Source organism: Sylvia atricapilla, chromosome 7 (genome assembly GCF_009819655.1).
Source record: "Sylvia atricapilla isolate bSylAtr1 chromosome 7, bSylAtr1.pri, whole genome shotgun sequence".
In the NCBI taxonomy this organism is placed as follows: Eukaryota; Metazoa; Chordata; class Aves; order Passeriformes; family Sylviidae; genus Sylvia; species Sylvia atricapilla.
The window spans coordinates 1208475-1218987 of NC_089146.1; the positions used below are offsets into that span (position 1 = coordinate 1208475).

General features: G+C 55.6%; 1 long non-coding RNA gene and 1 pseudogene across 1 annotated transcript; both read left to right on the forward strand.

Annotated features, from left to right (window-relative positions):
• Nucleotides 1-441: 441 nt before the first annotated feature.
• LOC136363787 (maestro heat-like repeat-containing protein family member 6) lies at nt 442-7892 on the forward strand (annotated as a pseudogene).
• A 1521-nt stretch (nt 7893-9413) lies between these two features.
• Nucleotides 9414-10513, forward strand: LOC136363812 (uncharacterized). Its single transcript, XR_010744050.1, has 2 exons — nt 9414-9518; nt 10330-10513. It is a non-coding gene; the product is annotated as an uncharacterized lncRNA (long non-coding RNA).

The window sequence follows — 10513 nt, forward strand, 5'->3', positions numbered from 1 at the left end:
ACACGTGGTGACAGGTGCTGGCAACGACGCAGCCACGCCACATTCTTTGGAGCGGGCGACGGGACAGGACGCGCCAGAGCAGTGCTGTGAGGAGCCCCCGCACAGCGCACTCGTTTGTGCCTGACCCGGAGCTTTTCCGAGGAGTGACTCGTGCAGCTGACCTCACGGCCAGACTGCAAGGCTTGGTGACTCGCAGGTTTTCCACAGCATCTCCTATCGCAGTGGCCTGTGCTCTCCAGGCCACACTGTGGGATTTGGTGACCTGAATCCTTGACGAGGAAATCTCCTGTCATTGTGGCAGGAGCCCTCGAGACCGGAGAGCAGGACGTACTGTCCTGCAGCCTTCCTGAGCCTTCTCTGTCGCAGGTGCTTTCAAGGCACAACTGCAAAACTCGTTGACACAGAGCTTTCCTGAGGCCTCTCTCTAAGGGGTGCTGCGGCATGGCGGGCAGATTTCCTGGCCTGTCCAAAGTATTCAGGAGCAAAAGAAAGATAGGCCCTGGAGCTGCCCCAGCACAAGAGCCTGAAGAGGTGGAGCAGTTCAAGACACTGCAGGATGGTGAGTGGAAGAGCTGGGCCACTGCAGGATGGCTGCAGACAGCTTGGCCCCATCCCATCCCATCCCATCCCATCCCATCCCATCCCATCCCATCCCATCCCATCCCATCCCATCCCATCCCATCCCATCTGCTGTGGACACGCCCAGGGACAGGACAGAAGAGGGGCTGGGGCTGAATCTCACAGCGCCCTTGCTGCATCCCCTGGGGCAGTCCCAGCCTGGGGAGGACAGGGCTGGGCCGTGTTCTCCGGCCTCTCCCGAAGCCCCTCAGCTCTGGCTGCTCTCACTCTTTGCCAGATGCAGGCACAGACCGCACACAAGAGAAGGAGCCTGCCCGTGGCCTCTTCCGAAGAACACTGAAGGTACCTGCAGCCATCCCCGCCTGGGCTGGGCCTGCTGTCACTGCTCAGCCGAGCACTGTGCTTGGAGCACTCCATGCAACATGTCTCTCTTCCCTGTCCTTTATTCTCCTGCAGATGTTCCGGAGGTTCCTGCGCATTCGGCGCAGAAGGATCAGCCCCACTGCAACAGAGGCCGAGCCTGACTGCCGGGTGATCGAGCTCCAGGCAGAGCCTGACGTCAGCCCAGATTTGGATGAGGAATTAGAACGTTCAGGCACTGCACTGGATGATCACGGGGCAAAGGCTGACACGGCTGTGCCTGAGGATTTGGCCATCACAATTGTCAACACTGAAGAGACTAATGGCATTGGATATACTGGCACCACACCCACTCCCACTGTGATTCCTGCTCCCACGAGGGTTTTTTCCCAGATGAGTGGTATTTCTTCTGAGCAGCAGGTAAACAGCCTGGGGCCAGGGCTGGAGGCCTTCCAGGATCGTGTGTCCCTCCAAGCCACAGCCACTGGGCCCCCTCAGCCTTTGAGGCCAGCACAGTGTGGCAGGAAGGGAAGCACTTCTTGGCGGAAGCTGAGGAACTTGCTCCCTTGGACAGCGCTCCAAGTCTTCCCCATGCCTCTTCCAGGTGCCAGCCATTGTAAGGGACATTTACAAGAGTTTGGCATCCCAGGAACATCTGGATCCCAGGCTGCCCATGAACATTGTGAAGTTGGCCAAAGAACACCCAGCTGACGTGGTGCTGACCCTCCTGCGCTGTGCCCCAACGTGTGACAGGTACGGGGCCCGCCTGCCTTGAGAGCTCAGGGCTCACCAGCCATTAGGGCCATCGCCCTGCACAGCCTGTGCAATGGGCTCTGCCAGACAGGCAGAGAGGTCCAGGACCCTCGGGCCCCTCTGTTTCCCGAGCCTGCTGCCATGCTCCCTCCCTGCCCTTCAGGGCACTGGGGCTCTCTCACCTGGCCTCCAGAGCTGCACAGGGCATGGTAGTGTGACTGAGATGCCTTTGACACACAGCTCTGATTCCACAGAGCTGCTGCAACGATGTGGAGAGCCATAGGCTCATCGGGACCAGCGATGGAGAAGGTGCTGCCAGAACTGGCCCGTGTAATGGAGCACTGGCCACTGTACAAGATGTGCACCTCTGATGGAGACAACAAAGATGTTTTTGCCCTGGCTGTGAGTTTCTGGGCCTTTGCTCACTCCCAGGTGTCCTCTCCAGCAGCTCTCCATCCTCTCCCTGCCTAAGGCACTGGGCTGAAACCTGGGCTAAGGGCAGGCTCAGGGGGCACCAAGCCCGCTGCTCCCCCTGCGTCTCTCCCCTGGGGCCCTGCCACATGGACAACTCAGTACTGAGCGCTCTCTTGGGCTGCTTCTTTTCCAGGCTACTCTGGTGCTCTGGGTGATTGTCCGGATGCCTCAGCGCCATGAGGCACTGATGCATGCTTCCTACCCTCTGTTTACGGCTCTGCTCCTCCATGTTGTCATCACCACGCAGCAGATGCCAGAGGAAGTTGATCACTTCTGGAGAGCATGCCAGCAGGAACACCACCTTCCCAACAACCCCAACAGGTCCCGGTCCTTCTGTGCTTCCCATGCCCCTGTAGCCAGTGCCAGCGCTCCCGGTGTGACCCAGGCCTTGCTCTGCACACAGGTTTGCAGTGCAGGCCATGAAGGCTCTGCTCCGCTGTCTGGAATATGATATTGAGTTGATGGCAATGGAGCGCAAGCGTGGATGGGACACGATGCTCTGTGCTGACACCCAGCACTATGCCATGGGTCTGCTGGCCAGGTGAGACCCCCTTCACCCCTCTGTCCCCAGAATTTGTGCTCTGTGCTCAGGGTGCCTCCCACAGTGCCTATGCTCATGGCCCAGAGAGCCTCATCACTGAGGGACGGCTGAGCAGACTGGAAAAGGCTGGGAAAGGCTGGGTGCAAGGAGGATCCACCTCCCAAAATGCCCACATGTCCTCCAGGGATGCTGGGGACATCTGTGAGTCAGTCCTGGGAAAGGTTTCTCTCCCCCGACCTCAGGCTCTTTGTGCCTTTTTCCCCCGACAGGGAGATGCGCCGTTACTGGAGCTCTTTGTGTTCCCATGTTGCATACCAGATTGTCCTGAGGCTCAGCAAGGAGCAGCCAAGCTGGGATCTGCCTTTACTGGCATTCCTTGTGGAGGTGAGCCTGAAGGCCAGCGCTGCCTGGCTGAGCTGCCTCACAGCTCTCTGCCCTCTCGTAGCCACATCCCGTGCCTGGGACGGCGCCCTACGCCCTGTGCTGCTGCTGCTGCCTGGGGCCGGCCCTGTGCGGTTCTGGGCTCCTGCCGGCCGGGCCCTGTGTCACTGCCCTGTGCCTTTCAGGTCCTCCAGTGCTTGGACGTGACCAAGTGCTGTGACACAGTCCTGAACGTCATGTCCAGGTACCTGCAGAGCGCGTGCAGGGAGAGGCGTCGCCTGGCGCTCAGAGGTCTCGTGGTGCTCAGCAAGGAGCCCTCCATGGTGAGACGGGGGCAGCGGCTGAAGCTGCACTGGGGAGAGCAGCCCCGTGGGCTGGCTGGGCTTCAGGAGCTGAGGCAGCTGCTCCAAGCTCTCCTGCCTCAGCTGCCCGAGTGCTTTGGGACAGGCCTTTGGCCTCTGGGCCCTGCGGCAGCAGGCTGCACTTGCAGTGCCAGGGGGCCACTGTTGGTGGTGCAGCTGTTCATGGCTTCACAGCATGGCCTTGTGTTCCACACAGGCCAGACATATACGCAGCCTGTCTCGAAGTTTTCTGGATCTGCTGGGTGATGCAGATGGAAACATCGTCAGCATGTCTCTCTCTATGTTCATGAATATGCTCCAGAACAAAAGTCTCATGATATCTAGCACTTCTGCCCTGAAGCTGGCGAAGCCACTGCTGCCACTCTTTGAAAACGTAAGGCTTTGTTGCCCCCAACAACAGGCACTGGTTGCTGCCAAGAAATGTGCTCTGTGGATTTTGAGGCTTTTGCCCAGGTGGGCTGGAGAAGTTGGTATTTAGGTCTTTCCCCCCTCCTTTCTTCCAGCTGAACAGTCACGTGCAGCTCCTCTCCATTCAACTTCTTCAAAAAGTGATGGAGTTGGTAGTGGACGAGGGGAAAAAGTCCCTGGAGGGAATTGTGAGCCAGAGCCTACTCCCTCTCTTCTTGCACTACCATGATGAGAACCTGCACGTGGCAAATGTGAGGTTTTGTGCGATGCTGGTGCATCACTGGAGGGGGCTCGGCTGCCTCCTGCCCTGGTGCCTCCCAGGCTGCAGCCTGCTCCTGGCCTCGGCACAGGGATGAAAATCCTGTGTCCTGGACAGTGGTGCCATCTCGGCATTTCTGCTGCTCTCCAGGCCGCTTGGGAAACCTTGCATTGTGCGGCCAGGTTCTTGATGAAGACACGTCTCCAGGAGGTGCTGAAGACAGAGCAGACATTGAAAATCACTGAATGTCTGGTAAGGATGGCCTGGAGAGTATCCCTGCCCCTGGTGCTCAGTGTGTGGTGTTGGCAGCTGCGGCCCCTTGCCCAGCACTGCAGCCAGGGGCTCCAGCCTGCGCCCCACACGCCGCTCCCTTCCCCGGGCCCCGGGCTCTTCTCCAGGCTCCGGTGGCCCCGAGCCGGGTGCCCGTGGAGCCCCTCTGCCAACCCTTCCCTGCCGCCGCTCTCTGCAGCTGACAGACGACAGGAGCCGAGCGGCCGAGACCCTGCGCCAGGCCCTGCCGTACCTGGAGAGCCCACAGGAGCCCCTGCGAGAGGCGGCCCTCAGGTTCATCGGTGAGCCACGGGCCCGGGCTCCCTCCCCGGCCCGCCGCAGCTCGGCCCCCGCCCCGACCCCGGCCGCTGCCCCGGCTGCGGCGGCGGCCGGGCCCGGCGCCGTGGAGCCCCGCCCGGCCTCGGGGCCGCCGCCGCCCTCTGGCAGCCGTGCCCTGGGGCGGCAGCGTGCGGCAAGGGCCCGGGCTGAGCCCTGCCGGGGCAGGAGGCCGTGTGGCCACAGGGCCGGCAGCGCCGCTGGCAGGGAGCCGTGCCGCTGGGGCCCGACAGGCTCTGTGTTCACAGGGTCCGCCAGGGAAATCTTGAGAGGGCAGAAGGAAGCGCTCCATGTCGTCAGTGAGCGTGAGTGAGGGCAGAGCGCAGCGGGGGCTGCTGGCGACAGCCGCAATCCCTGCCCCGGCTGTGGAGGGCTTCGCTCCCTCTATGGGAGGAGGGATGGTGTGGGCAGCGAGTTTCAGGGACACGGTGGGGATTTGTGGCGAACAGCTTCCGGCTGATCCCGTTGGCCCCTCCTCTCCCGTGGCAGCTGTAAGAGGCGAGAGGGGATGACTTTGGCAGGAGGGTCTCCTGGAATTATCGCAGATGCAGGCCCAGACCGTCTGTTCCCCCAGAAAACACACCAGTTCATCCCACTGAAACCTGAATATTCAAGCCCAGTTTGGCAGAAGAACTGAGGAATTTGGTTTATCTTCAGGATCCACCGGACCTGTGGGAAGAGGACACCATCTCCCACTGCCGCTGCAGCTCCAGGCACAGCTGAGGATTGCCACAGCTGAGCCTGTGGAACGCCCGCGTTGCTCCAGCCCTCTCCCTCCCTTTTGACAGCTCCTTAGCTCCAGCCCTCAGACCCTGCCCCTTTTTTCCCTTCCAGCTCATCCCTTTGCTTTGCCTTTAATTAATAAACACTTTGGCTTCTTCACTTTATCTGCATCTCTGTGGAGCTGAAGCGGCATCAAAACGACACACAGGCCCCTGCTGCCATCCTCTTCCACGCCGTGTTTTGTGCAGACACACGGGGGAGCGAGGTCACATCAGGCAGGAAAGGTGCCTGTGCTGAAGGTCCAGTTCCACACACCACTGTGGAGCTGAGGGTTTTGCTGCAGAGAAGGACAGCAGAGAGCTGTACTTTATTGGCCACTTAGATATCTGTAGCAGGGGGAGGATTAGCCCTTTTGCAAGGGACTCATTTGTTTGGGCTACTTTTGTAACACTGAGTGGACTTTGATTCCTGGAGAGCTTTTATTCCTTAAGAGAATTATGTTCTTAGCCTCCCTTCACAGAAGAATGCTTGAAACCAAAGCAAGGCCTTTCTTTTGCCTCTGTGTAGTCCTGTGCTTTGTGAAGTGACATTCAATGGATGACCTTAAGGCAAATGTGTTGCTTCTTTGAGATGGGAAGGAAACTTCCAAATCTATCAGGTTCTCAGGCCATTCCCATTAATTTAGGAAGTTTGAAACTTTTTGGAACTATGTAAACTGAGGAATGGAAAGAAAAGCTTGCCTGAATTGAGGATTCTTAAATGCCAGATCTTTCTATGCCTTTGCAGGAAGGTAATCTTGTGCTGCAGGAAATCACTCCAATGAGAAAACAATGTCAGCATGGAGTAAGAGCTTCTGACAAGAGACCAAGTGTTGCCAGCAGCTGCTCCAGGTGCTCCTGCCAACATCCCGTGTAGGAAGGTGCACTGGCCTCAATGCACATTGGCTCTTTCTCCCTGTGGCAGAGAAGCCTCCCAGGGCACAGGTCTCTGGGGCAGCAGATGACACCAGCGCTGCCGGGGCTCAAGGGGACTGGCAGCTCTGCTTGGGCGGGGACTCTGCTACACCGGCAGATTTCAGTGTTCCCCTGGCCCTGGGGGTCAGAGCAGCACTCGTGCCCCGGCCCACACATTCCTTGTCTGTGTCACACCCACAGTTTTAGGGTGGCCACCAGGTGGGACGTGTCCCAAGGAGGCCGTGCCAGCTTCTGTGCAAGGCCCCGTGCCCTTCCTGCTGCGGCTGTGTCGGCAGCCCTGGGGGCTCCTTCTGCTGCCCTGAGCCCGCAGAGCAGGGCAGCATTTGCCCATGGTGTGAGCCCTTCCAAAAGATCCTGTCCCAGGGCCGTCTTAGACACTTGGGGCAAGGGATTCCTTCCAACCTGGGCCACTTTGGCTGGGCTGGGAGCAGCCCCAGGGCAGGTGGCAGTGTGTGCAAAGGCCCTTTGTGACACGGTGCAGCAGCATAGTCACCGTGGGATGGAATGGGACAGGGAGTCAAAGGGCCCTTTGTGACATGTGGTGGCATAGGTGCTGGTGGTGACACAGCCATGCCACAGTGGTTGGAGTACACCACAGGACAGGACAGAGCGGTGTCCTGAGGAGCTTCCCCCTCCCCACTGCACACTTATTTGTGTCTGACCTGGAGCTTATCCAAGGTGTTATTTTATTCCTGCAGCCAGTGACCTGGAGGCCAGACCTTGGTGACTTGGTGGCCTGTGGCCTTCCCAAGGCTGCTCTTCTGCAGGTGCCGTTGAGGACACACTGTGGGAATTGGTGCCCCAGGACTTTTCTCCCATCCTTGCCGTCAGTGCCCTCGAGGCCAGACCGCAGTCCTTGACGAGGAGCCTCCCGTCCTTGTGGCAGGAGCCCTCGAGACCAGAGTGCAGGACTTGCTGTCCTGAACTCCTCCCAGCACTGCAGTTGTCCGGGCGCCTTCCAGGCAAGACTTGCTGACTCGGAACTTTTCCGAGGCATCTCTCCTGCCATCAATCCAGTCACTTACATGGAGCAGAGACCTCTGAGAGTGAGTGCCCTGTCTGGCCTGGCTGGAGGAGGAGGAAGAAGGCCCTGGAGCTGCCCCAGTAGAGGAGTCTGGGGTCAGAGGATACTCCTCACTCCTCTTTAAAACCAAGTCCAGTGCTGCCTTGCTGGATATGTTTGTAGAAGGGGGATTTTCCAATCCAAAGCAAGTAGGAACCCTGTGACCAGGGTTTGATCCTCCCAGGAACTGTTCAGCCTCCCAAGCCACGCCTGCTGGTCCCTGTAACCCTTACAGGCCACCTAGTGTGGTGGGAAGGGCAGCACTTCTCTGGAGAAGCTGGGGACATTTCTCCCTCTGGCAGCTTTCCAAGTCTCCCCGTGCCTTCTCCAGGTGCCTGCCATAGTGAGGTACATCCACCAGTGGCTCCTGGCCAGTGAGTACGCTGAGCACAAGGAAAGGCTGCTGTAGTTTGGAAGCATGTGCTCTCTCTCTGTATCCCTGGAGGCAGGGGCCTTTTTGTCTCTATTTTGCTCTCCCACTGGATCACAGCTTTCTCTGGCATCTACTTGCTCTGGCATGAGCACTTCCCTCATGGGCTGCAAGTGGATTTCTGCATTCACTATGGATGTCATGGACTCCAGGGGGACAGGCTGCTTCACCATTGTCCTCACTACAGTCTGCAGTGGAATCTCAGCTCCAGCACTTGGTGCACTTTCACTCTTTTTCCTCTGGCCTCGGTGCCACCATGTTGTTTTCCCTCAAATGTCATCACTTCTTTGCCTAGAAGAAAAACTGGTGCCCATAGGTACTACTGCCAGCAAGTTCAACCAATTCAAAGATTTTTGGAGGATCTCACAGCACCCAGAGGTTGATTTCGTCTAGGTCCATCACCAGAGAATTGCTTGCCCTGTTTCGTCAACTTGGGTAGACAACCCTTTTTGTACTCCATGTGGTCTCTCGTACAACATTTCAATGGGGCTTAGTCTTTCTTTGGCTCTAGGTTTGGTTTGAATTCTCAGCAGTGGTAATGGAAGGGATTTGGGCTAGGGTAAATTAACCTCATGACCCAATCTCACAATTTGTTGCTTAATTAAATGATTTATTTTCTCTACTTGGCCACTTGACTGAGGGATGGTATGGAATGTGGAGTTCTCAATCTATTTCTAGGTGACAACTGATCTGTTGCACTATCTTTGAAATGAAGTGTGGTCCTCTGTCTGAGGATATTGTGGCTGGAACTCTGAAGCATGGTATTATTTTTTGTAACAATATTTTAGTTACTTCTTGGGCTTTTGCAGTCCTTGTGGGGAAGGTTTCTGGCCATCTTGAAAAGGTATCTTAATACTTATAAATACCTGTACCCCCCTATTTCTTGGCAACTCAGGAAAATTAATTTGCTATTGTTCACCAGGCCCCCGGCCTCTTCTAATTCAGCCTAGTTACAATCTGCTAATGCAATCAGGAATCGTGATGGTTCATTAACTGAACTTGGAGTGCAAAAAACACACAGAGGGGATTTCAGTATTCATCAAAACAAATTCACTTTTATTAGTGCCAACATCAAATGCAATAGAAGGATTTGAAGGGAAATAAAGGATAGAGAGAAAAGAGAAACAGGGGGTGGATAATAGCTACCAACGGAGAGACTAAATCCTTGTGGTCTGAAATCCTCATGGTCTGGCCAAAGGTCCGTCTTCTTCCATGGGAAGATCTCAAAGTCTTTGGTAAACTCAGGGGTCCTTATAGTCCTTTCCAAAGAGACTGGCAGTTGGCCAAAAGGTGAGGAAAATGGTTATGGTGTGTTGGTTTTGAGAACTCAGAACAGTTCAGGTAAGTACAGCCGTCAGCAAGTACAGTGTTAACCAGAAAAGGTACAGCTGTCAGCAGGTACAGTGTTAACCAGAACAGGTACAGCCATCAGCAAGTGCAGTCAATTCCCCGTGACTTGCCCATTATTTCTGCTGAGGTTCTGATATTCCAATTGAAATGTGTGCTAGCTTTTTCCATTGAACACACCTGCAGGCAACACTTGGCAAACGTCCCACATCAGCCAGGCCAGAACTCCTGTGTTGGGATTTTAGAGTTCTTTTAGGGGTTTCATGTAGAGGCATCCATGGATGGCAGGGACAAAGGAACTCTGCAGACCTGAGATATTCTAGAAGCACGTGGTTTTATTGCAAGGGTCGTGGGTAAAGAGGGTCTGATTTCAGCCACCAGCCTCGGCTGAAGGTAAACCCTTAAAGAGAGAGGAAGAGAGAGGGAGAGGGGATGAGGTAAGGGAGGTAAGAAGAGTGCCAGCGTCAGAGTGGTAGGAGAGAGGGAGGTAGAAGAAGCAGAGGGAGAGACTGGGCAAGAGAAGGAGCAAAGAGGCAAGAGTGCAGGGAGAAGAGCAGGGAAAAGAGCAGGGAAAAAGGAGAGCAGCGAGAGGGGAAGGAGCAAGAGAGTAAGAGAATAAGAGAGTAAGGGGTAAGAGGAGTAAGAGAGTAAGAGATAAGAGAGTAAGAGGTAAGAGAGTGAGGATCTTGTTACATTATATCTCCTTTTGTGTTGAATATTCTAATTGACCAACCGGCACAAGATATAAAACCTACATACTTTGCATGCAACCTACGAAAACTACTAAATTACCGTATCATCCTATATTCTAAACTCTAAAGACTACTCTTCTTATCTACTTTTTCCTTGATGCCTTGGCAGGGTGGAGAGGGGCTGCATTCTTGGGTCCTTTTTATTTTCTGTCCTTCAATCTATCTCCAGCTAATCACCGTCCTTCTGCCTGCCATGCCTACATCTCAAAGCTGGCCTTCATTTCTATTTCAGCTCACAGATTTTATATCTCCAGTACTTCTTACCAGACAATCATATCCATAAGCCCTTCCTGTGCCATCTTTCCCAACAGTTTCAGTCTCCTTGACGATGGTCGTGAGGCAGATGAGGGATCTTTGGACCATCTCTTACACCACCCTGTGATTCACGATTGTCATCAAGAGAGCTCCATCAGCAGGGTTCCATAGTCTTGTGAAGCCTTCAGGACTCATCCACATTAGTAGCATATCCCGGAAAACAGAGACAGTAGAGAGTGTGAGAGA